This window comes from Ischnura elegans, chromosome 5, assembly GCF_921293095.1.
Source record: "Ischnura elegans chromosome 5, ioIscEleg1.1, whole genome shotgun sequence".
Lineage (NCBI taxonomy): Eukaryota > Metazoa > Arthropoda > Insecta > Odonata > Coenagrionidae > Ischnura > Ischnura elegans.
In genome coordinates this window covers 76,597,821-76,624,725 of record NC_060250.1, presented here as the reverse complement: position 1 = coordinate 76,624,725, position 26,905 = coordinate 76,597,821, and the positions used below count along the sequence as shown (strand labels likewise).

The window sequence follows — 26,905 nt, the reverse complement described above, 5'->3', positions numbered from 1 at the left end:
AGACGTCGTTCAAATAATTGGGAACACAGAGAAAACAACTGAAATTATTAATTCACCACCGTATGCTTGCTAAAGGAAGTAATCTTTTTCTCTCCCATGTTCGTGATTGCAGAATTCATCGTGTGAGATGTCTTAAGGTATTCGTCCCTGTCAAGTCCATTTTCCGTCTCCTGCGATGAATTCTGTACATTATCAATCACCTCTCATAATGTGCCGATTCCTGTGGATATTAAACTCACATACTGCTGGCTGATTATAAAAAGGTGTTGATTTGAGTGTTTTGTAAATGTTACTGTAAATTTGTTCGTACGGATGTGACTCTGTGTCATAAATATCAGATAACACCTGCGAAACTCATACACATTTTCTTCAATCATTTTCTTGCGATTCCAGCCAGGACTCGATGAAAATCGTAATCAGTCATATTTTCTGCGTTTGTTGGTTAAAATGAGTCGTCATCCTTTTAGAATTACGGCGCCAACGTCTGCCGTCAGCTTTTATTGCGACTTTAGTGTGTCGAAACGATATCTCCTTGAGTCAACTCCGCGATGATAAGGAAAATACACCTTTCGAGAATAAAATAAGTGTGAATGAATATCGTATGTTCCCCTCGAATTATCGGTCACACTTTGGAATTTATAGAGGACTCGGCAGTCTTGCGGACGTGAATATTTAATTTTCAGCACATCGCTGTCATGGTGCAGATAAACTCAAGTTCATCGCTGTCTTCTCCTCATTCCATGTCTTTTTTTAAATATGAGGTTTTATGAAATTATTTCAGGTATATCAGACAAATTTAAGATGATATTAGTCTCAAGTTGTGTCCAAGACATATTAGTTTCCGTAAAAGCGTAGTTGTTTTTATGGGGTCTTTGTCTGTAGAAGCCTTAAGTTGGGTATCATTAAACGCTTGCCTTACTTCTTTGAATTCTTTTATTGCACTCTCGGTAATCCGGCAGATATAGAACCAGAGTGCTGACGGATTACCGAAAACGCCAGATTAGTGGAAATCACTAGTAATGACGAAATTATACGGCAGAAATTTTGGATCTTTTAGGATTTACAAATCAAAATTTTAGGATATTGCCCGTGTAACATGAGATTAGACCAATAGATGCTATGTAATTTGAAAAATGCCAAAAAATATCGGGACGACTGTCCGCCGAATTATTGATTTTTACCTACGGTGTCTTTTTTTTTATTACGTTCGAGATCGGTGCTATAACCTCGAATCGCCAATGGTATTTCATACGGAGAGGAAACTTTATACCTCTTTCATTGTGCTGCATGACGTACTAGGGTGATTTGAATATCGCCATTCCGCCCACGTCTCTTATCAAGTCGATCGCGGGCTGTAAACGTTCGAGCTCATTCTCGAACACGTCATTCGTTGACTGGTTTTTATTCGGCTCTATTGAAGTACCTTATCAGACGTTGGGATTCAGTGGGAATCTATTCATCGTTTCACTTTTATTCAAGCTTCTTACCGCGCAGGTGTCGGGATAAATGTGCGCTAGATTTTTTGCGTTACAACTTGATGAAAAATGAATACCCACGCTGAGAATTTTCATGCTTCACTTCTCTTTTCAGTTTTAATCCAAGTATTCGTGTGTGTCCTTCTTCGAATTATGCATTTAAAAAATAGTGCCAATATGTTTTCGTTGGTTACAAGACTTTTTTAAGATAAATGTTTTGATCTGGCTTTCAAATTTATAATGAATGAATATTTTGATGCGTCACTCAGTGAAATTGCTTCATTTCCCTGTCGTCTACAAATGCATCTGTGTTAAATTTACCAAGGTTTTTATTTAAAAGTCAATTTTAATATCCATCCACTTTATTATGAGACAGGATTACGATTAGTTAATACGAATTGGGACAGAAGATAACTGTTGGAAGAACTTTGTCTTACTTTATAGACATTGGCACAGCTCTTCCATTGAATAACTTCTTCATGAAAATCATCAGTCTTCAGGGATAAAATTTTCTGTTAGTTTCATCCTACTCGGAGGTCGCATCGATCTTTAAAATTCTGAATAATTCTTGTTTTGAAAATTCTGGACTGCCCAGAATATTTTGTTGGATAAAAAAGTTATGTGATCCTAACATAGTGTTAACAATTAGCGTAGGTTTAGAAATTATCCGGCTGAGTTTTGAGAAAATATGAGTTGAATCGAAAATAATTTAGAATATATTTTGGTATATATTCTAGTGGAATTTTTCTTTTAGGACATATTTTGTTCTTGAGTAAAGGCAATAAACATTTTAAGAAGTGAGTCACTGAATCATTCAAATGATCGTTATCCATGAGAGTTTATGTAAACTACTTATTTCTATGATGTAAACAATTAACGTACCTAGTTAAGCAAAACATGAGTAGCTAGTCGTGAATTGTAGTAAAATTAAGTTTATCAGTTAATTCTGAAGGAATGTTATTTATGACATATTCCATCTTAGGGAAGTTTATTATATATTTTGCTTTACATTGAATCGGAATATTCGTAATTACTAAATAATTGCTTACAATTTACTGGTTTATGGTGGGATGATGATCTGTTAGAGTTATATTAGCGTAAACAAAGATTTTGGATTTTCTGATCTTCATCTGTTTAATAAATTGGATCAGGCATTTGCAACGAAGCATGCCTACCTTTCTACATATTTAACAGAATACCATTGCCCTACTTCCATTATACTCTGTCCCGTTTTCTTTCATATTCTGTTTCATCCAGCGCTCGCGGTGGATCATTAACTGGTGAACCCTCCATTGTGGCGTCTTTTGGTGGGTTGGTGGCTGGATAGAAAGGCGATCAGTAGTCTAGATAACTAGCGCCTTTCACAATAGAGCCACAGAAAAGCAGGCTTAATTGAGGAGAGGTGGATTTGTGGAAAAGAATTGAGCTTCAGAATTAGCTTCTATCGAGGAGACGAGCCTTGACATTCACAATTTAACTTACAGATGTGACCAGCTCTGCTATAGTGCAGAGGTTATTATCATATTGATCATCTGTCCTTAGATAATAGTTATCCAGCCACTTGATCCCTGTCCTTATATCCTGTTTTAGGACTGAATTCTCTCTCTTTTGCTCATTGAACTGTTATTAAAACTGCAGAAATAGATATCTATATCGTGAAATATATCCTTGTTAGGTTATTTTTTTCTATGGTTATGTATTTTTCATAAATGAAATCATTAATGAATAAATCTATTACAGTTTGGTATTTAAAAAGGTCCCTGAAAGTTTCCTGTGAAACCCAAAAAACTGTAGTTAACGCATCTTGTATTCCTTAACATATTTAATTTTCATTTTTTGCTGCTCAATATTTTACCGTTTGCTATAAAAACTATATATAAACAGATATTAATAATACCTTTATGATGAGTACAATGTGAGAGACCTCTTTTTGTCATCCATTTCTGAGTTATCATGAAAATTCCATCGGTGTAGTTAGGAATTAGTTAGTAATTCCATCGGTTAATCAGTAAGTGATTGAAATTTGAGTAGTAAAGCACTGCAGAAACAAGTGACTTTGTACGCAGTCACGCGCACGTGTGCTAAGTTAAATACACCAAAGGATGAAGTTCGCTATGAAAAAATATTTGACTTAGCCGGGATTCGAACCTGGATCTCCCGATCGCCGGCAATCGGGAGATCCAGGTTCGAATCCCGGCTAAGTCAAATATTTTTTCATGGTGAATATAATCCTTTGGTGTATTTTACTTTGAGTAGTAAATATACTAGTATGTATGTATGCTAGTATGGTGAATGAATTCTTTTATTCGGGAAGCGGGATAACTAGAGATAGAGGATGCAAGAAAGAAATTACCAACGAAATAGCCCAGGCGAAGAGAGCATTCCACACATAGAAAGATCTACTTACAGCTGGAAATTTTAACTTAGAAGGACAAACAAGAGAGCGAGTCTAATACGAGGGTCAGTCAAAAAGTAATGCCTCCTATTTTTTTTCTATGTTTAATTGTCAGGAAATTTAAATGCAATTACATAGGTTGAAAACCACAACATTGAGGATCATTTTGTCATTTTTCAATGTAATCTCCGCCCATCTCTACAGTTTTGGTCCATCTTTGAACAAGGGCATGTATCCCAGCACGGTAAAAATCACAGCTCTGCTTGCTAAGCCATTGACGCACGGATGTTTTGACGGCCTCCTCATTTTCAAAATGAATCCCACGATGAGCTTCTTTTAGTGGCCCGAACAGATGGAAGTCTGATGGTGCCAGGTCAGGGCTGTATGGGGGATGAGGCAAAACTTCCCATCCAATTTTGACAATCTCGTCAGAGGTGTGACGACTGGTGTGTGGTCTTGCATTGTCATGCAAAAGAAGAACATCTGCCATTGATTTTGTTGGGCGAACTCGCTGAAGACGTGCTTTAAGTTTTTTGAGGGTTGTGACGTATTGAACAGAATTTATTGTGCATCCCTGCTCCAAAAAATCAACCAGAATCACACCCTCTGTATCCCAGAAAACTGTTGCCATAACTTTCCCTGCCGATCGCACAGTTTTGAATTTTTTCTTCCTCGGCGAGCTTGTGTGATGCCACTCCATTGACTGCCTCTTTGATTCGGGTTCAAAAAAATGCACCCATGTTTCGTCCCCGGTCACAATTTTTTTCAGAAACTCATCTCCCTCCAAACGGAAGCGCTGCAAGTGTTGGGAGGCTATTGTTTTCCTTGCCTCTTTATTCTGATCGGTTAACATTCTTGGAACCCACCGTGCACAAACTTTTGAGTACCCCAATTGTTTAATAATCGTGATCACACTGCCTTTACTGAGAGAAATAATGCGACACACTTCATCTGCAGTCACCCGACGGTCACCACGAATGATGTCATCAACTTGCTGAATGTTGTGTGGAGTCACTGCACTCACCGGCCTGCCGCTCCGCTTTTCGTCAGTCAACGGTGTTTGCCCTTCAGCTTCCTTACAACGACGAACCCATCGTCTAACAGTGCTGACATCCACTGTCACAACACCATACACCTTCTTCAGTCTTTCATGAATGCGTATGGGCGTTTCACCTTCTGCATTCAAGAATTCAATCACACAACGCTGTCTCAAACGAACATCGATGTCGGCCATCTTACAAACTTCTGCTGTGCTGCCACCTGTTGACACAGAAAGTTACTACTGCAGTGGATTGCAGAAGAAGGTTTGAGGAATGGCGCCAAATTCAAATTTTTCACTTAACTTAATTTTTTTAAGTAGAAAAAAAATGGGAGGCATTACTTTTTGACTGACCCTCGTAATATGATCGTCTGTTATTGGTCCTTTAAACTCCCAATGTAAAGGCCACATTGTGCTGTTTTCGGGGGTAATTGAGATAAATAAATAATAAAGCGTGCTAAGAGAGTGTGACAATAAATACTTAATTATATATACGAGTGTCGTTCAATAAGTAATGCCCCACATTTTTTTAAGAAGTCATTGATATACATGGATCTAAGTCCTTGTCGGTGCTTCACAATTGAGGTTTTTTCCGTGCGCTGATGAAGTTTGATACCGCTCTAGCAGATGGTAGGACCGTAGTACAGCGTCAAAATGGCATCTACATATGACTTACGTTAAAATAAGCGTGCTGTTATTGAATTTTTGTGTGCAGAAAAAGAAAGCGTGGTGAACATCCATAAACGTTTGTTTGCAGTGTATGGCATCGCTGCAGTGGGTAAGAGTGGAGTTGGGCGATGGGTAAAGGAAGTTACAGTCTCAGGGGATGCTGAAACAGACCTCCATGATCAGCGGCGCTCGGCATGGTAACGCCTACTTGACAAGAACTTTTACCACCAGGGAATACACGCACCCTCAAAATGTTAGCGCACGTCCTTAGAACGTAATGGGTAATACGTAGAAAAATAGGGCATGGATAAGACATCTTGATGCATATTGTAAACAAATTCTGTATCTTTGCGATAAATATGTTCTGAGAAAGAAATAAGGGGCATTACTCATTGAACGACCCTCGTATTATTATTATTTCAATCATGGGTAGCAGTATTTACATGTTTTCTTCGAGTCAATCTGAAGACGCGCTGCCTTAGGTACGAATTGTTCTCTCCCGGCGCCTACTTTTTTCATTGCCCTTCCCTGCCTCGGACCCCGCCCTCCCACGGGCAATGCGTCCCCACGCGTCCTCCCCTGTCCCTTTTGGGTAATGATACGGGGGCTTTACGGCGCGAGCGAGCGGTCCATGGGTGCGGCACCTGTTGCTCTGCCCACTCGCGGTAAACGTCGCCTCTGCTTGCTGCCGCGGCTCTCCCATCCGACTCTGTGTGTGTGTGGGGTGTGGAAGGAGAAATGTGGGGTGGGGGAGGGGTGGCTGTGAGGGAGAGTCGGTGGGAGGGGGGTGCCCGGCCTCCCGTGTTAAGAGCCTCCTGCGCAGTATGTCCTCGACCAGCTGAAGGTGTGCTTTGGTCTTTCTCCTTTGCTCCCCGCGTAGCTTACTGTGCTATCCCGATTCTCCAAAGGGTGCTAAGGATACGAAGTCATCCGCCCGCCAAGTCCCTACTGGTGCAAGGGAGATACCTGTGTGTGGATCTTGGTGTAGCTTACTCTTCCGATGTCCTGATACCCCGTTTCTCCAAAGGGTGTGGAGTATACGAAGTCATCATCCTGCCAAGTCTTCGCTGGTTTAAGGGAGATTTATTTGAGAGTAGTACTTACCTGTGTGTGTGGATAATCGTGTAGCTTACTGTTCTGTTGTCCTGATACCCCGTTTCTCCAAAGGGTGGGAAGTAAACAAAGTCATCATCCTGCCAAGTCTCCAGTAGTGCGTGGGAGACTTAGTTGAGAGTAGTACTTACCTGTGTGTGCATCATCGTGTAGTGTTTACTGTTCCGGTGCCTTGATATCCCGCTTCTCTACGAGGAGGGAAGTCATCTTCGTGCTGTGTTTTGGCCTCTGGTGCAAGGGAGAAACTGTTTCCAACACTTAAATCCTTAGGTTTGACTCCCAGATTATAATTTATTTTCCTTTTATTCTCCCTTTTGGGTATTTTCCGAGTAACGAAGAAAGTTTTTCAAGTATCCCCCACGGTGTTTTTTAAAAAGCGCACTAGTTTTCATAACCAACATCCCCTTTTTCAAATCTGGACGAAGAAGAAACTTTTATTTTGGATCACCAGAGTGAGTTCCCTACGAGTGCAGTAGTTATCACAGTCAAGAACCCCAATTTCATGTGCTTCGCCATCTTAACCCCTATTGGATAGTTTCCGATGCGCCAAGAGGAAGGTGTGGATAAAATGTTCAGCTTCTGAGTCAACTTTAAGGATAAATCGATTTCTTTTCGGTTTCTCACAAGCAAAGGTCGTGGTGTGTTTTGTGTGTTTAAGTGTGCTCTGATAACGTTTCCTCATTGATACACATAAATCAAAATATTTGGAGTGAGGGTGGAAACAGATTTTATATTCCACCAAGTCTTCAAAAAAAAAAAAAGGCCTCCGTCTTCCATCTGCCAAGATCACTGGAGTCAGGTGCCAGGCCTACCGTGCTCGCTGTGGTTGTTCTCCTCTTTTCCCGTGCTGAAAAAAATCTCTTCCCGCAGAATCTTTACAGTGGAGGTGGCTTCGAGTCTTCGTCTCCCATCTGTCAGGTCGTGGTTCCTTCCTAGGCGCAAGGGTTCAAACCCCTGACAGTCGAGTGAAACCCTTTTGAACGATATTTTTGGCCGCCTCTCTCAGCGGTACGCTGTCTCACCGTCTTGTTTCGGATGCGGCGCGCTGAAGGTCAGTTAATCTTTTTCGCACGCCAATGATAGTGTGTTACTCCACCGTCTAGTTATTTTCGCAACTCACGCGCTCGTATCCTCAATAAGAACTCTTGTTTTCCTTAGTCTCCCAATTCCCACGCCGAGATATCGGAAGATTTCATTTTTTTCTGTGCCACGTCTTATCTGGGACATCTCAACTGAGCTCAACGACGTCTACGTCTGTGACACATTGAAAGTCACCATTTGCGTACCTGTGTCTTCAGCTGTGAGGTAGTTTTGGAGCAAGTGGAAGTGATTGATTGCTAACTTCATTACGACGGTCAACGAAGGTGATTGACTTGAGAGACTCGAGCAGGATATACGTTGACTACACATTCTTGTGCTCCTCATCTGGAAATTCTGTATCGTTTTCCAGTGTCTTGGTCAAGAGCGTGGCTTGTTTTGAAGCCTGTCAGAGGCTTGGTGATTCGCGGTGTGGGATATCTATTCCGTGACAAGGCCGATCGAACAAGTGAAGGTTTCGCTCTCACGTGTTGAAGTCACGGGACAATTGAAAACAATTCGGTTGCCTACGTCAGTTAGTTAATTAAGTCAAGCGCCACTGAAACTGAGTGATTCTTAAGGACGAGGACTCCGCCTAAATCAAACTGACTATTGTTTTTCTCCTCGTACTTTATTCCTCCGTGCGTCTCGTCCCTCGTGCCTTTTCGGTTCCGTCGCAAGGCTATCTCATCGCATCGCATCCTTGTGGGAAGGAGTGTTCCGCAGTGTAGGTGGCGCGCGCCGGTAGTAGGCGTCCGTCGTTGTTGCACCACGTGACTCGACTCGAACACCATTGTCTTCCGTGCTGAGAGGAGGGTCGGCAGAAACTCCGCGCACCTACCCACACCCACTCCAAACCCCCTCTCCACCTGCTTCCTGCGTCAATTAAGCTACGCAACAAGCTTTAATTCAAAGGGATCCCGCTCAGCTGTCCATATAACTCTGGCCAACCCCGCCAGGCGGCGGATATTGCGTTTGTGCGTACGTGAGTGACGATATCTCATCCCTTTTATCTGCACGTTCGACGAAGAGAAGAAAAAAAAGCGTACTTATTTACGAACGGAGAAAATAAAGACCTCATCACAGGTGTCGACATTTGAGTCCGCCGGCAGCGAGTGACGGAGAACGTCGAACTTTTACGTGCGAGTGAACTTTGATGTGCATTTGTTTCTGTCGGCTCGCGAAGTTGGTGTTAAGTGCGAACCCGTAAGGAAGGAAAAAGGTGTCTCTTTCTGGCATACCTGTGATGAATATTTTTTTTCTTCCGTCCTTCCGTGATAAAGTTACGTTCTTGTGACAAGTCTTCGAAGTGTGGTCTGTCGAAAGAAGGAGAAAAAAGTAGTTTGTGCTTCTGTTATCGTTGTGGAATTGTGAAGTGTGTGTAATCGATCTCTTTTCTATAGGATTCATTTTAATCCGGAGCGGAAAAAAGTGTGAGGAATATCACCCATTACCTGAGGAAAGCTTGGTAATTTTCTTTTGTTGTTCCCATTCCTTGCATCTTGCAAGTCTGTTCTCATAATTAGTGATCTTGCTCCCAATAATCTTAGCTTGTCGCGCTCTCTTTAAGATCAGCTGACTGCCTCTCCCTGTTAAAACTGGTTGAATTAATTCCGTAAAGGTGCCAATTGCTCGAAAATCCAGTCCTTAGTGATTTATTCCAAACAGAATATTGACATTGTATAACATTTATGATTTCCGCAATCCATTTAAAAAATAGCCGATACCGTAGAATAGTCAAGCTATTGTCAGATCCTAATGCTGACTACAACCTGGTGAGGACATTGCTGCCTGATAATATCGGCTGTTGAAATGAAATTGTGGAAATCATTACTGTTGTACTTCTTATTATGCTCTTTCATTTTTTCTGAGCTTAAATTCTCGCTCTCTTGAATTTTACCCGAAATAGATGATTCCTTTTCTAAACTATAATCTCTCGGAAGTGGTTCAATCTCTATCACATCCACTTTATAAGGTTCAAATCAAATTACATATTCTAATGAATGATTTTTTCACCGTGTTATTCTCTGTTTAAATGATTACCTCATGAAAATTATAGTTATCTGTACTTGGATTCAGAAACTATTCGAAATTGGTCAGGTATCTTAATGGCAAATCTATGGCTCCATCACTTACATAAACCTTAATTCGAATTGACATAGGCATGACCTGACGGACCTACTATATCTGTCAAAACTACTGATCAGAGGTAGATATGACCTTCTATCCTCACCATACTTTTCTAACACCTACAATCCCTGTAAGCCTTCTAAGTGGAATATATTGAAGGACATTGCTAATACCTACTGGAAGCGAAACTTTTCAAATACTTGATTCAGCAAGGTTTTGTTGAATAATATCTTACCCACGTTTACATGTCAGATGCCATGTTCAGTTTACAATACCTTAGGTTGATTTTAACATGAAACCATTGCAATAATACGTAATGTAAAGTCACACATTCGATGTGTCTCATTCTATTTTCAAGCATTATTTTTAGCAATGTGAAATGGAATATATTGGTTAATGACTAAGGCGTTGATTGCAAAAGATTTCACAACGTATTTAATCAATGCGCGTCATTATTTAATGATTGCGACACAGTATCATACGTGCAGAAAAATGTGCGGTGTTTTCGATTAGATTAGTGAATACAATTTTTTTAGTGTAAATTTGAGCTTTCCGTACATGTGATTACATTTAAACCAAAAAACAACCCAGCCTCAATTGGAATCCCATCAGCTATGATGTTTTTTTTTTGTTTTTCCAATTTTGTGAGATTTACCTCTATACTGGCGGAAGGCTCATGCTTGGTGGGTGGCCCAGGGCCCAGGCTTCTTGCCCCCCCTCTTTGATCGGTCCTGAATATTATATTTAATGTAAAATTTCTAATATTTTGATTAATGTATTACTATGTATGTCTCATTCAGTAAGGTATAGGCACCGTCCTCCGTTCCTCTTCCCAGCTGCTTCCCCATCTTTCTACTACCACGATCAATGTCTTCCATCCAATATCTTATGTCCTACCCCTCACCAATTTCCTGTTACGACTTCCTTCATACCATTGAGCCATGTGACATCGCGGGCATTATCGAGATCCTGACCATTTCGAGTACTTCCTGAATCACCCCAATGAGCACGGATCCGTTTCCCGATCATTTTACCGTCTCTGCTCCTTTCCCTTCATCTCCATCCATATTATTGTGACGTTCCCATAAGGTTCCCTCTCCATCAGCCTCGCACTCCTTGACTTAGCACCCACAAGGGCCATTCGTCCTCGTTCAGAGGGATCCCTCCTGAGCGATCGTAAAGGGAGCCGCACTTCGGGCCCGTTCTCAAAGTCCCTCTCCCAGCGTCCATTCGTCATAAAGCGTTGAGGCCGTTTGAGTCGAGCGCAATGGATTTAAATCACGCGTATCCTTTGCCGATGCCGACCCAAGAGAGTCGAGGATGAAAGTAGGGGGAGAGTGACGTCACCGCCTTGGTCCCAACGTACCTCCAGCGTCTCAGTGGTTACGTGGGTATTCATCTACATCTACATAACCTGCGAGCCACCTCTAGGGTGTTTGGCATGGGGTGTTCAATCACCAGCATGCAGCATGCAAGTGGACTCCCACATGCACACCACACGGTCCAAAAAACGACACCCATACTAACAGATTATACTACCATATGCTGTTAGAAATAATAATAAAGTTCAGAAACATGGATTGAGTTTTACATAAGTTAGTAGGCTACATTACAAGGCATCTAATCTGTTTATGGGTTATAAATCTGCCGTTATAATCTCTTATTGATCGTGGAAAAAAGACATTCTGAATCTGTCTGTTCTACAGTCTATCTCTCTTATTTTATTTATATGATCTTATCATCCGTAGCATGTTGGCGTTCGTAAGATATGGCTAACTTTGTTAGAAAAGACACTGCTCTTGAATTTATCTAAAAGGTTTAGTCTATTTTTCAATCTATGGTCTGACAGAGATTCCCATTCGAGTTTATCTAAGACGTGTTATCTAAGGTAGTGTTTCACGTGACATGCGTACAGTCAGCTCAATGGTGCATTATGTTTGTGCAGTTGGGTGGCAAAAAATCATTCATGTGAAGCCCAGGACTTGTCATTGGTTAACTATGGTTAAAAATTATCTGATATATAGTATTTAATTTTGATATGAGCCTAATTTTTCCTGCCGGGATCTTTAAATTTCCTCATATTGGTAGTTATTTTAATATCTTGTTTAATCATGATGTTATATGTAGTTAAATGAAACATTGGAATCTTTTCACTGGCTTTATTTGAGTGCGACGCGTTTTGCTGTCAGAACAACATTATCAAGTCAATCATGTGCACCCAAGTTTTTCCTTTAATGTGAGAATGTTGTTGTAACAACAAAATGCGTCGTGCTTAAATAAATTCAGTGGAAAGATTGCAATGTTTCATTTGAAAAATATTAACAACTTCCACCTCATCAAGCCACATATCATACAACATGATGTTATCTTGTATGATATGTGGAATAATCCCCAAGTACATGGGAAGCGCTTTTATCTGTCAATTAATCTTTAATTTGCCCGTAAGCTTAATTTCCTGAATGTCCCTTAATATCGCAGAAAAAATAATGTTTCAACGATAAAAAGGCGTTCTGGTTTTCGTTGCATTTTTTCGGAGAGAGGTGTATCTGACAAAAAAGCTCCCCGCGATAGAGGTTGACCTAGATTAGGTAATGGTTACTCGATCGATGATGTGAGGGTTTCTCGTTATGAGGCGAGGTTAAGTTCATTGTCAGCGTGCACGGGAGAACCGCATTGTGAGCCGAGATTGCAAGGCATGATTTGCAGGTTTGATAACCTAAATAATTTATCTCCTCTATCACTGCGGTGTAAAGAGAGAATTGATATCCCGTTGGTGGAGAATCTCAGGCATGTTTAGGCTGTTAATACAAGGCTTGGAAGACTATTTGTCAGCGGAGGTTTTTCAGAATAGTTGAGTTTTGAAGTTAAAGATTTCATCCTTCCTCATTTCATGGCCATCGAAATAATTTAATTTGCTTAACATTCCCTTTTGCTGTCTTCTTAGGATTCCAAAAATGTAAATTGACCTCTCCTCGCGGATTATCATATTATTTTCGGTTATACCTTTAAGTAAATAAGTTTGAAGATTGTAATCCTGGGATAGTTTTATTTAAAAGTTAGTCAATCACAAATTAGGTTATTATATTGGTACTCTGGTATGTATTGGGAGAAGAAACCTTTTCAAGAATTTGCACCGTTTCAATATTAAACTTATCTGGTTTTAACTTTATTGTCATATTCTGAAATAATATTGAAACATTTAGTAATGGACTTGAATAATTCGGGTGTGTGGAAACCTAGTGAGTATAGCCTTCGCTTATAGAGGGATCTCGGATTCAATTCGGGTTAAATCCCCTTGTCACACACAATAAAATCTTCGTTGAATGTCCTAATCTCCTATAATTCATAACTTTATAAATCACAGTAGGTGCAAGAGAGGAACCTGATCAAATTCGTGAATGGCTGAGTTCACTTACTATAGGGATTTTTGAGATGGAGCCCTTACGCATTCAAATCAGCCTGCGGGTTGAATCACCTAGTGACAAGGCCGTGGCGAGCAGGTGATGGGCCATGTAGTCCAATCACCCCGCTGAAATGATTGGAAGATTCTGTCTTCGCTAGTCTTAAGCCTGAATCACACGATCATTTTTTTTTTGTCGCGAAAGTGATCACTATCAAGATCACTTTTCCCGTCGCGAAAAGCAATCGCTCTAGTGATAATTTTTCTGAATCACTCGGTCACTCCCGCCGTCGCTCTTCGCATCATTTCCAATATCACAGCTCGTTGTCATAGGACCCACATCACGAAATTATATAGCGTGTTTGTTTATTTATGTCGTTCCCACAATTGTCAAACGTTGCGCTGCAATCGCTCCATAGGGGAATGCGTTCCGATTGGCTGATATGGGGTTTTAGTGACGGTTTTAGCGACGGAAAAAGCGACCGGACGAGTGATGAAAAATAGTGATGGGAATCATCGCGATCGCGAAAAACAATTGCCGGCGACGATCATTTTGCGCAGTGATCGCGATAGTGATCACTTTCGCGACGAAAAAAATGATCGTGTGATTCAGGCTTTAGATACATTTTTCAAATTAACCCTAAGTAAATCCATTCTCCCACTCTCGCGAACCTCACCTTACCAAGTGAATGAATGTGAAGCTATTTGTAGAGTGTCCTTGGAAATAACGTTGAAAATTGTAAGCATGAGCTTGATACCGGTTGGGTGGGAATCTTAATTGAATGCATAACAGAGATATTTCTTATCGCAGGTTAGGTTAACTCTCTTCATTACTTGCATACCTTTCTGGAGGTATGGTCAACCATCGAATTTTAATATGTTTGTGAAGCCTACGTTTTGGTATACTAATTTACCGATTAAAATTGATTGTTAAAGCAAATCTTGTATTTCGGCATAATTAGTTGGGAGGATTATTATTGTTCATCATCATCAGAGGTCAATAATCCTAATTGTAAGATTGGTTTGACGAAGCTCTCCACTCAATTCACCTATAAGCTAATCTTATCACACTTGTGTAATTCTTTTCAATCACATTCTTCTTTACCTGTTCGATATATTATTTTAGAGGTTATACTTTTCCATTCTTGCCATTTACATGTCCCTCGACAATTGTCTTCGTGAGGCCATCATGTCTCCCTAATTCTTTCGAATGGTGGAATGAGTATTCACGTAAGAATTTTTCTGAAACTTTCGAATGCTGGGAAATATTTAAGAAATGTTCCCATGTTTTTGCTTATTTTATTCAGCTTCGCCCGAGTAACCGCTGAGTTTCTATTATCGCTCTCTCCGTCAGCCTTTCTCTCCTCGTCGTGTCCGCCGATATCTGTGTAGATGTTCATTTTTTTCTCCTCAAGCTCGGTTCCTATTGATAACCTCGACGCTAATTTTCACTCCACGTCATGTTCCGGTCGGTTTGATCGTCGTTTGTTTTCTTCCATCTGTTCATCGCTTCGTTAAACCCTCTCAAGTGGACCTTGTTTCCGTTTTGTTAGCTCCTTTTCTTTCTCTCCGCTTTCATTTCCATCCACTCATTGTGATTCTCTCCGTGGCAGTCCATCTTCAGCTCACGCATGAGCGATTGCGTTTTATAAAGATTCTCTATGTCATTCCCTACTTCGTTTCGATCCCTTGAAATCCTTAAGAATCCACTATCTTTACTGTAGGAATGAAACGGATTCCACCTAGTTTTGGTATCTAATCTGTAACAGAGGACGACTTCATATTCAGTTCTCTTTGTGTTAAACTATTGAGTATTTTTGTAAAAAAAACAATTCGCTTTGTCTGATAATACTGTGTAAATAATAATAAAAAATCGTCTTTATTGGGTGAGATCAGGACTGGAAAGTCCCATCTGCCATCTAACCCCTATCTAAATCTAGCTGCGGGTTGATCAGCCGTTGACTTGTCGGGAACTAGTCGGTTGACTAGGATTGCGGGCACTAGTGGGTTAATTAGAAATGCGGTACAATAATTTAGAATGAAATCAAACACAAGACCAAAGTTATGCAATTGTTTCAAATCATTACGAGCAAGGAATGTGGGACTCTGAGTAAATATAGATGTCTAACTTATGTCCATATATTACCAGAACGATACGTGAAAATGCCAAATGTGTAAATCATCATGCTTTGAAACCTTATCAAGTCTAATCGAATGTCTCTCCATAATTTTTCATTTCCTTCCCCTTGGCATGGAAGGTTTCCTCTCATTTTCGTGTCGGAATCCGTGACTTTCTTCCTCCAATTCCTTCAATTTCTGTTTTTTTTAAGCTCTTAACTCTTCTTTAAGTATTCCAAAATCGAAAGAATGCCTCAGGGGTCTCTAAAGGTCGTGACGTTGTCTTCCCTATCCTTCTTCTTTCCCAATGTTGATTTTGGGTCAAGCTCGAATTCTTTTTCTTCCCTCGAGGCGAGACAGTTTCCCCGTCATTATCCATCGAATTAGCGTCCGTGTTTTGTGGGGAACGAGAGAAAAATTCTCGATCCGTGGATGCATACTATTAATTCGACCCCACACGCGATGTTCCTCCTTTCTATACTTTCGCCCGCATGCCTGAGGCTTTTTCTCATCCATAAAATCTTCCTGGAAAAGAAAATTTGTATTTTGTTTAATTTTATTTTTTTGAAAAAGCAATGGCGGATGGAATTAAATTTCTCTTTATTTCTTCCCACCCACTTTGCGTCCCACCCATCTTCTCAAGTTTTTACGATCCATATTGGTTTGACTGGGTGACCTTTCCTCAAGGACTTCCACCATTTCTCGACTTTCGTGTCTCCCTCCCAACGCCCATTCGCTTGTCTATGAGTGCGGTGATTTATTTTGGGCATCGATTGTTACAATGCCACGTGCACGAATATTACATTGTAGGATATACCCGGTTGCCACTGAAAGTGCCCTCACCCACCGTGAATTTAAAGTAGTTTACGAAAGTCCCCTCGTGCGACGCTGCCATTAGAGCGATCCGAATTTCACGGCCAAATAAACTTTATCAGGGGTGTCAAACGGATGATATCCGGGAATTTCACGTGACGTCATTGGTCGCGTGAGCTGAGCTATTGACAGTTCCGGTAGCAAAAAAAAAGAGTTGGTGGGCAAAGTAGGTACCTGTGAAAGCTGCATATTCAAAATCGAATATATTGTGTTCAAATTCGTATTTCTATTACTGTACGTGTTAGATCAAAATGCCAACAAGCTATGTTGCAGTATGATGCGCAAATGTATGCAGAAAAGACTCCCAATATAATTTTTTTCCCAATATCCCCGGGAAGAGGATAAAGGACGTGCATGACTTTCAATGTTGAAACGAACGTATTGGAATCCTAAAGAGGGAGATCGTTTTACTCGGATCATTTTTTATGTGGTACGTAAATGTATTTAGTCAGACTTTTTATGAACTGGGATTTATGAAATAAAAATAAAATAGATTAATAATTAAATAATTATCACAAATTGTTAAATTTATTAAATTAAATTGACATCACACATTATGAAAAAACTTTGAAGCTTCCTCTTTTCTTTAGTGTAAAGCTTTTTCATTTTGGATTAGTAGTTGAATTAATACACGAGTTTTGAAAATGGTCCCTTCATTCATAATAACCCTGTATAATCGATCCGCGTGTGAATCGAATCGGAACATCCGCATGCATGCATGGAGCCATCTGCTGCAACCTGGCCCACCTTCTTCCCCCTTCCCCGCCACCCTCCGCAGCTTCTTGTTTCCGCCCGAGTGGTGGCCGTGAGTTACTACTACGAAGTGGAAGGACCGCCCATCCGAAGGAAAGGAGGCCAGAGGCAATATAGGAGGGAGGCAGAGAGTCACGGCGCTATTTTGGAGCTCCCCGAAGGAGCTGCCGAAGGTTGGGCAGGATGATGCTCCTCCTCCTTCCTCCGGCTTCCCCTCACCACCTCCCCCGCGAACGAAAAACAAAGGAATGACGCCCCCGCTTTTTTCCGCCGTCACCCTCTTTTATCTCGCGAAGTCACTTCGCAGCACAGCCTCTAACACACGGTGCTTCCCGTGGTGCAGTTGTTTTATTTTTTCATTTAATTTCAGTACCACTATCGTTTCCCATTTGCCTCCTCTCGCCAGTTCGTTTTTTGTCTCTTTTCCCCCTCACTTTTATTTAAGTATTCTACCGATTTATAACACCGTTGTCGCAAATAAAATAAAGCCATTCCTTCGCAGTGAAAGGGTGTTAAATTAAATCGAATACCCATCATCAATTAACCTTTATTATTATTATTAAAGTATTCTACCGATCAAGGTAGGTTTGCATGGAGTATTTCTGTAAAAGAAGGGAAAGAAGCCTCGGTAGCTTAACTGGCGGAAGCACTCGACCGGAAATCGAGGGATCCAGGCTCGAATCCCGGTCAAAGCGAATGATTTATTTCCCTGTGAAATTTTTTAACAATTTATGCTTTGCGGGTGACTCCGCTTGGTTTTCATCGTGGCTCGTCCGGGTATACTTAAAATTATTTAGAAAGTATTTTGGCAGTCTCCTCTCCCTTCATGGACTTACCTCTTCAATTCACAATATGCCCTGCTCCCTTTCATTCTATTTAAAAATCCTATAATGCTATATTTAATCCTATTCCTATAATTTAATCCTATAATCCTATATTTAAAAATCCTATAATAATAAAATCCTTCCTTCCTCTCCCTCGTTTTCCCAACATTCTGCCTCCTATGATTCATTTCAACAAACTCTACCCGCTAAGGGAAAAGCTGCCTCTCCGCAGCCACCATTTCCAGCACTTCGTCGTTCCTCCTCCTTTCCTTCCACTTAACTTTCTGCATTCTTCTCCACACCCTCGTCTCGAAAGTTTTTGTCGTCATCTGTATCACTCAATTTCGATTGTCCTTGTGAAAATAATTGTGGTTGGTGATATTGTTGTCGTTTTGGCGTATTTAGATTTGAAATACCGATAAAATGGAGCGGTGTGTCTTTTGGTTTTACTCAAGCAACGGATCTATAATTATCATAAAGAAATTCAAACGTACCTTGAGATCTTTGTTACTTTAATGTGGTTTTTCGGTGGCTCTTCATTAAAATAAGTATGATTAAGCAATGTTTTCGTTGAATTTTTCGTGTTACTATCGTGCCCTTTCTATTCAAATCGGGTATTTTAAGTGATATAAGACTCGCAGGAGAATGTACTGCTCCCCAGAAAAATGTATACATTGTTGTTTACATCGACGTTTACTTACGTGTTCTCATATTCACACCAGTTGCACACGCGAATAGTATCTATGTTGTAACATCGAGCGCTGTCATCTTTGCATGGAAAGGGAAATTTTTCCCCCAATACCCAATGATCTCACCCCGGTTATTCAGTTGGTTGTAATTAATTCTTCCCATTGGTAGTTTTTATGTCACCATTTATTTAATTGCTTGATACTTCGTCGTATTTTATGCTGCAATCATTTTAATGGATGAAAATTTTTATGCATTTCCACCCGTGTTCCTAGGTTTCAGTTTGAGCGTCTTCATATTGATAGTGTTATTACAGCGTTTTTCGATTGTTTCGTGCGTTCCTTCCTCTATACTGCGTACTTTTCTTTATAAGTTGGTAAAAAAAATAATTCTAATTGGTGCGGCGCGCCACAGCCTTCAAGATGAGAACGAGGGGGTGGATAAGAGGTTTTTAATTTTGGATGCAACGCTTAGATCGGAGAAATTTCACGGCCCATCTCTATTCATTCACTCGATTTTGTGGTTTAGCTGCAGGGTGTGTGATAGTCATAAAATTCAAAATCATTCTATTAAACCTTTTTCTTGGGAACACTAGATATTTTAGGCGTACGTGCCGGGCTTTAGCCTGAAAATAATTTCGTGAGAGGAGGTTATTGCCTTTCGAAAGGTTTTTTTTTTCTTGGGGGTACACTTGAGGCCGTTTGAATAACCTGACCTTCGGCCTTGCGTGCGTGATTTCAAATAATTTCCCTAATGATCACATGTTACATCCATTACGACCATTTTGAAATAATTGGACGGCACATTTTAAAAATAACCATGCCCAGGCGCAACTCGAACCCGCGACCATCGGTTAGACAGGCGAGGACTAACCCCGCCGCCACCGTGGCCGGCTATTTCTTGAGCTACGAGTATTTTATTTCTTTTTTTGCTTCCCATAGAAAGTGGCCACATATATTGCACCGTTGTAGCTGCAGTGGGGATGAGCAAGGCCAAGGCCTCGGAAGGTTGTTTGTCCCCAAGTGGGGATGCAGACACATTTGTGCATCCCCATAATAAATTGTTGTTTTTTTTCACATTTCTATCTAAATCTATATTTTACCCCCTCAAGCCGCTTCAACGGGCGTGTGGCGTGGGTGATTAGTGCGTGTTTAAAAAAATGTGTTGTTAAAAGAGTCTTTTGTTACCCAGTGAAATGACGGATTCCGAGGATATGCCGTTAGTCATCCCTGCTGTTATCCAGCCCGGAGTCTTTGCTGAAAAAGTATCTTTAGAAACATTGTAACCCTCGATTAACCAACAGATTGTTCTCAGCTATAACATTACCAAAGTAGTAATTGTGAGTATTATAGTAATTTCGACTCCCGAGATGACTCCTCTCAGAGAGTCAAACCCTGTGTAAGACTTCTGGGAAATTAAGACGCCTAGAATGGACGAGAGTAGTTGGTGTCATGAGCGTTCTCTGCAATGATCTGATTGATATTTTTGATCAGTAAATACGCTTATCCTTTCCACTTTACCTGCATTGTCGTACTTTAACAGTATTATTCTTAGAATGAACGAGATATGAGACTTCACCAGGGATATCAACCCGGTCCATCCTATTAGCAGTCCCCAGAAATCAGCAGCCTAACGCTGTAACCACTAGGCTCTAGGCCAACCTCCGCCAATTAATACGTATATTTTTTAATTCTGGTTATTTTAACGTACGTAGACGAGATGGAGTAGAATGACAACCTCATATAATGAAAAAGAGGGTTGGCAATATTTCCACAAATTTATTTAATTATGTACGACGCGTTCCCACCGTCAGATCATTTTTCATATACATTTTCCATTTTTACGTTGTACTTTAAAATAACCTGACCGTTGAAACGCGTCCTACATTACTAAGTAAAATTGCCATCCATCTTTTTCATCATATTCTGGTTATTAGCCTTCTCTGTGTCTTAAATCTAATGGATTGAAATTTCTATCGTGATAAATAACTTGAAAACACTCGGTGTCGTCGTAGTCAGCCAATCAAACGCATTCGTGGGAGTGATGGATTTGATGCGTTATAGTTGGCCGTGAAACAGTTTCACTTCTCATCATCTCGTGCTTCTTTCTCACGCTTGGTTGCGCCCTGTACCTGTGCGGCCGACTCTTCTCCCAGCGAGAACGTCCCTGCAAGGAGAAAGGTGGGGATGTCTAGCGTGTGGGCTTTCTCTCTCTCTTTTCTCGCGCGCCCTCCGATGCGTCTCGGCCTCCCCCGCACTCCCAGTAGACCGACGTGTCACCCAAGTCACGTGACCGACGGCGGCAGGGCGAACAAGTGGTCGAGGAAAAAATAAAAGAGTATAAACGCGTTGTGGAGATGGACGCTGGCGGAAGACGCAACAATGAGTGTGGGTATAGGAGTGTAGGGACACGAGCCTTTTATAATTTGAGCGAAAACTTACGGCGCTGAACATTGAAATACAACCTGGTAGATTATTCGGGATTACCACAGGGTCAGGTTCTCCATAACGGGCGACGTTTCGATGAACGAGTCGTCCATCGTCATCAGGACATAATAACCATGGGTCGACGTCGGCTGTTTTGGAGAAAATGACCCGCTGGAATTCCAGAATAACTTTCCACTATAACATAACCAGATCCAGAATACCTTTCCTCTTAATCATAATAGTGAAGATAGGGGTATCAACGCCAGCCTAAGGTTTTGGTGAATGGGCAACTACTTAGAGCGCTCTTGTTTACATTTATGAACTCGACAAGTTTCGACCACGTCACTTTCGAGTGCAATGGAAAATGAAAAATGCCCTGACGGTCGAAACGCCTCTTGAACAATTAAATAATTTGTATAAAAATTGCTATCCCTCTTTTCGTTTAATTCAGAATAACTTTCTTCGGGAAAGCCTTCGATCATTCTTTCTTGAAATTTAACATTGAATGCACTCGACGGTAATTTACTCTTGAAAACTTTTTGAAGCCATGGTAATGCTTGTAGGAATCTGAATTACTATCCATATTTCGATCGAAAACGCACCATTTTTAAACTACAGAAATTTGAGACAAGCACTCCGATTGGCCGCGAGTTTGCCCTGTTACCGGAAGCTCTGGACAACTCATGACTTCGAATGCTTTGCCTGCTGTAGATGGCGATGTATCCAAGGTATCCGGCAACTGGGATAACTCGTGGTTAATTGGAGGGCTTGGCTCAAAGTTTCTGTAGTTGAAAAATGGTGCGTTTTCAATAAAAACATTATCAGTAATTTTGGATCCACTGGCATCAATTATCCAGGGTTAAAATTTCTTGAAACAATTTTTCTGCACCCTATATAGTCCCTTAGGAAGCGAATTGCATTAGCAAAGGAGGCGTTCATGAACAGGAAGGAGTTTCTGAGAGGATCGTCGTGTAAAAGTTTGAAGAAAAGGTTAGCGAGGAGTTTGATCTGGAGTGTAGCTCTCTACGGCGCGGAAACGTAGGCACCAAGGAAGGAAGACGAGAGAAGATTGGAGGCATTCGAGATGTGGGGTGTGGAGAAGAATGGAGAAGGTGAAATGGACAGAGAGGAGGAGGAACGACGAAGTGCTGGGCATGGTGGGCGATGAGAGGCAGCTTTTAGATGAGATACGGAGGAGACAGAAGGTATGGATGAAGCGAGTACTCAACGGGGAGGGGATGTTGAAAACGTTGTTAGAGGGTAGAATGTTAGAGAAACGAGGAAGAAAATAGGATTTTATATAGATTGAAAGGTTGTAGACCTTACAGTGAATTGAAGAAGGCATTCTGCTGGAAGGAAAGGGAGGCTCCCAAATTGCTTCTTTAGTACTCCATGGAAACCTACCAGGGGCGGATCCAGGATTTCTTTCTGGGAGGGGCACAAGTAAGGCCGTATCCATGATTTAGTTCAGGGGGGGGCACAAGGATACCTCGTTATACAAAACGAACGAAATGATAATGGGACCGTATTAAAAATCTAGCATATTTTTAAGTGTCTGGGGGGGGGGCACGTGCCCCCGTGCCCCCCCCCCCTGGATCCGCCTATGAAACCTACCTTAATTGGTTGAATACTATAATAAAAATAATAACGTAGTCCCTTGATTGTAATGTTCGTTGCATTTGCTCTGATGATTTGACTTCCGCCATCGCCTCTCGGCCTCGGAAAAGGGAGCATGGATGAGGCCCAATTCCAACCCATAAAAGGCTGATTTTTGTTTCCACTTCGGTTTCATTTTAATCGGTTTTTAAAATATCCATAGCGCGGTGATTAGTGCAATGCGATCCACTTTTTCCCAATATTTGGCGTAATAATGTTTGTAATTGCTAGGAATAGCATTGAAGAGTCATGCATACTATAAATAACCTCACCATGAATGTAAATTTCGGTTGACACCATTAATAATACATTCTTTTCCCGTGAAACTCGGATCAATATGTCCGTGGGCGACGCGAGTGGCGACTTCTGTAAACCTATTTAATTGTGCGATAGTCGACGACAGATTATGAGACCGACTTAAGGATCCTCCATTGTAATATTCGTGGCCTCGGCTTTAGAGTGTCGCCCTCTCGTGGCGACCGGACATTCGCAATCCTCGCCCTCCTCCTCCGCAATTACCCCCTCCCACCGCCCCGTTCCATTCTTTCCTCGTAATAGCTTCGCTGGCGTGGCAATGGGATCATTCACACTCCGCTTCTCGTCCCGTGTGAGTTTCTGTCTCCTGGGGATTAGACTGCCGATTGCTTTCCGACTTTCCGCCCCGGCTGATTCTCTGTTCTGAGGGGATTAACATATTCCAGTCGACGTCATTTACGCCGAATGGTTACGGCGCTTAATGGCGAGTGGTGATTTGGTCGGTATCTTTTGCGATATACCCTGACGTGGGTGTGTTGAATACATTGGAGTCTACTAATACGAACTCTTCGCTTCTACATACGAACACATTTAATCCGAATAGCTCCGATTCGAATTTTCTAAAAATAAATTAAACCTTTTTTGGTATTATTTCAATGGCGGCTGCGTGAGCGGTGGTGAAATGTGCATGAATTGACATGAGAAAAATTTCCCCTAGACCGAGAATCGAACAAAGGACCTTTGACTTTCCGGGCCACCGCGCAGACTACTACGCTATCCAGGTTTCTAAATTAGGTACAATTGCTATGGTAACATAGGAATCTGTATAGCATAGTGGCCTGGCAAGCCAAAGGTCCGTGGTTCCATTCCCGGTCCAGGGGAATTTCTTTTCATCAGTGGCGGATAAATATGGGGGCGCGCCATTCTTTCGGCTAACCCGAACAATCAAATAATCCTAAATATTACTGTATCCTTTGGGTTTAATACGCCTTCCTCAGTTGAAGGCAGTGAAACGGAATCAGTTCATCAAAGTTGTCTATTCTTATTAGAACAACCCTTTTAATAAGCTTAGAAAACTAATAAAACTAAAAGCTTGTGAGGGGTAACCGCCAGCTAATTGGATCGGATTTTATCCATGGTTTGAATGGACTTAGTGTGTGCGGGGGTTAAAATTTAAGGAAAAAATGTGCCTCACGTAAAACTCCCGTTATGTAATGGTGATTAGCTTTTCCTCTCCACCCATTCGTGACGACTTATTTCTGTCGAAGTTCCTCTTACAAATTTCCCTTTTATTTCCATTCCACTCTTCTTTTACACTCGAGTTTTAACCCCTCTTCTCTTCCTACTAATGAGATTTCGTTCCATCGGATCGCACCCTAATAGTCTTCCCTCTTCAGAAAGTGTTTTTTTTTCAGTCCGGAGCGTCGGACGATAACCCATTCTCATATCTCCATGAGTACGGGCTTTCAGGGCAAGATGGCCTTTTACCATTCCGTTCCTCGCCACCCGCTGTGACTCTGGGTGAGAACGTTTTTTGTCCACGATTTCCCGCTCATTCATCCCAATTCTCACGCAGGGCGGGGTGAAGGGTGAGGGTGTTTTTTTTATACCCGTGGAAACCACTTTTCCTACCGACAGACCGCCCCAATCACTCGCCCGTCCTAAACAGCGTGCGTGAGGTTTTTTCCGTGACGTGAGGTGAGGATCTCATTTCTACCCATCCCTATTCTCAAAATGGTGCAGCGTTCCCTTAGGTTGATGTGATTTTGGGGATTGATGGGACGGATTCAACACAAGTAGTAACATTCAGCAAAGTTCACTCATTCTATGCCTTTTTCTGTCCATTTTCAAGGACGTCGAAGGCATCTCTTTCACGATTAACCCGTAATAGATATGTCACCTGCGGCATGCTATAGCAATTACAAAGGCCGTTTACCGATGTAAGAAGCCATTTGCTGTTTTCGGTGGTATGGGAATAAATAAGTATATAGAAATCGAGATAACGTATCTTCTGTATTGACTATCAGGGCTAAAGTATCCCAGAATTTAGCATATCAATTTAATCGTCGAAAGGATTCTTAACGTTTCGTAATATATTTTCCGTGAAAAGTTCGTTTACTAGGAAGGAAAAACGTCGCTTCGGTTCTATTTTGGAATTACTTCGCGGATTATCTCAGATATTTTGTGAGTCAGTGGTGAATATTTTATTTCTATTGTTTCAGTGGCGTGAAGTCCCGGTAGTTTAACTATAGGCGACCAAAATATTGTTGTTTTCCAACCATGCTTCTCCAGGTGACCGCTTCCACCACGGCCTAAAACCTGTCAGTCGCGTGAGACGGCTCTTCATTGGAATGCAGACATATAGACAGTCCTACGACGACGGAGTTCTGTCTGTCACGATGTCCTCATCTTCTTTTTTTTCAGTTTACCACCCTCGGCTACCCACAATCTTCGTATTTTTTTCTTGGATCCGGTCGTATCCCACTGCAAGTTCGGCACTGCAAGGCTTCTGGCCTCTGGGTCTGGTCGGGAGGAAATTCCCTCTAAGAAAGGATTTACCTCCACCTCACCTCGTTTTTTCCCTTATTTTAAAACCCATATCTATTTACTTTCCTACCCTTTTCTTCTGCTTTCCATTTTTTTACTGTCTTTCCCTGGCCCTGTGCAACGGTTAGGGGTCGCAACTGCTGGCCACATTGTGGCAGGCGCTTCGGTCTGTTTAGTTCTGCGGTTAGGGATTGTTTCCCGGTTGGGTGGTGGAGGTGCCGGTGAGTCGCAGTGGGGAAAATTTTATCCCCTCGCTAACACGTCCCTTTTCGGCCATGTTATTGGCCGCATTGCTTGTAGAATATGAGAATAGTGTATTAAAAACGCTATTAAAGGCGTAAGATAGTTATTGGTACGGTATTAGGAAGAGGCGACCGATAGTTAAGGTCATTTGCACCATGAGGAAAGGGTGGAGAGGAAAGGATGGGGAGAAACCCGGCGTCGGCATTAGCCTGCTCTTAACTAAAGGCGCCAAAGGGACCACGGCTTAACGTCCCATCTGACGGACGGAGTGCTACTCTTAAAGTGCCTTCTATATGGCAATCAAGCAGGGACCGGGCAGCCTCAGGAACATCTTTCACCGCTGAGATTTGAACCCGGACTGACTTGGTGGGAAGCCAACACTCTAGCCACCACACCAACCCAATCCCTGCGGAAAAAGCTATTTGAGCCCGATAAATGCTTTTACATTCTTGAAAATACTGTCATGCCTCTTAGAATCCCATTTAATGTAATTTTGGTCATTAATTACTTAATGTTAATTAATGATCAGAATTACATTAAATACTTAGGGATTTTTAAGTTTGCCCGATATTATAATTATTGAGTGCATGTGGCAGTCGTCACGGAGAAGTGTTGTCGCGCTTGTATTAGTGTTCATAGCTACGGGCCCTGTTTTCAGCTGATATTTATTTTTCCCGTTCCGCATACGGCTTTTCTCTCTTCATCTAACTGTAAACACTCCCCTCAATATTGACCCATTTTATCTTGGTTCATCGCTAGGCTTACTTTATAGATATTAGGGTTTACTACGCCGCCGTTTATAAAACAATTCATTAATATGATAACGTATCTAATCAGTGATGATCACCGGGTAAATGTCCTCTAAAAAAATATGGGATATCTGTGGCAATAGCCGCGTGGTAATCATATCGCTGTTGCTTTATGTGAATTAAAGTGGAAAATCTTTTAAATAATGTTAATTCATCGTGTGGGCCCGCTCTACTAATAATAATCATTCAATCAATAGAGAAAATGGTTTATATTCTGTGTGAACATTCCATTGTATTTCAAATGTGTATCATTTTTCTGTTCTTGGGTGTGGGGAGTTCCTGACATCGTCATAACCTCACCACTCTGCTCTATCTTCCCTTATTTACAGTTAAAAAATTAATTTAAATTTTTTTCTACCGCTTTAATATCACCTTTCTCATCCATCACTCCATAAACTTCTGGGAGGGGTGTTTTT

At 41.4% G+C, this 26,905-nt stretch overlaps 1 protein-coding gene across 4 annotated transcripts in view; it reads left to right on the top strand.

The window, feature by feature from the left end:
• The window catches only part of LOC124159088 (leupaxin), a 575,831-nt gene that overhangs the window by 276,831 nt on the left and 272,095 nt on the right, over positions 1-26,905 (top strand). The window contains exon 1 of one of the 4 annotated variants that reach the window (XM_046534627.1): positions 7,482-9,236. The exons of the other annotated variants lie outside the window; for them this stretch is intronic. The gene's annotated coding sequence lies outside the window, so the exon portion shown is untranslated. Of the gene's footprint in view, positions 1-7,481; positions 9,237-26,905 lie in introns of those variants that run through there. 4 annotated transcript variants of the gene reach the window in all.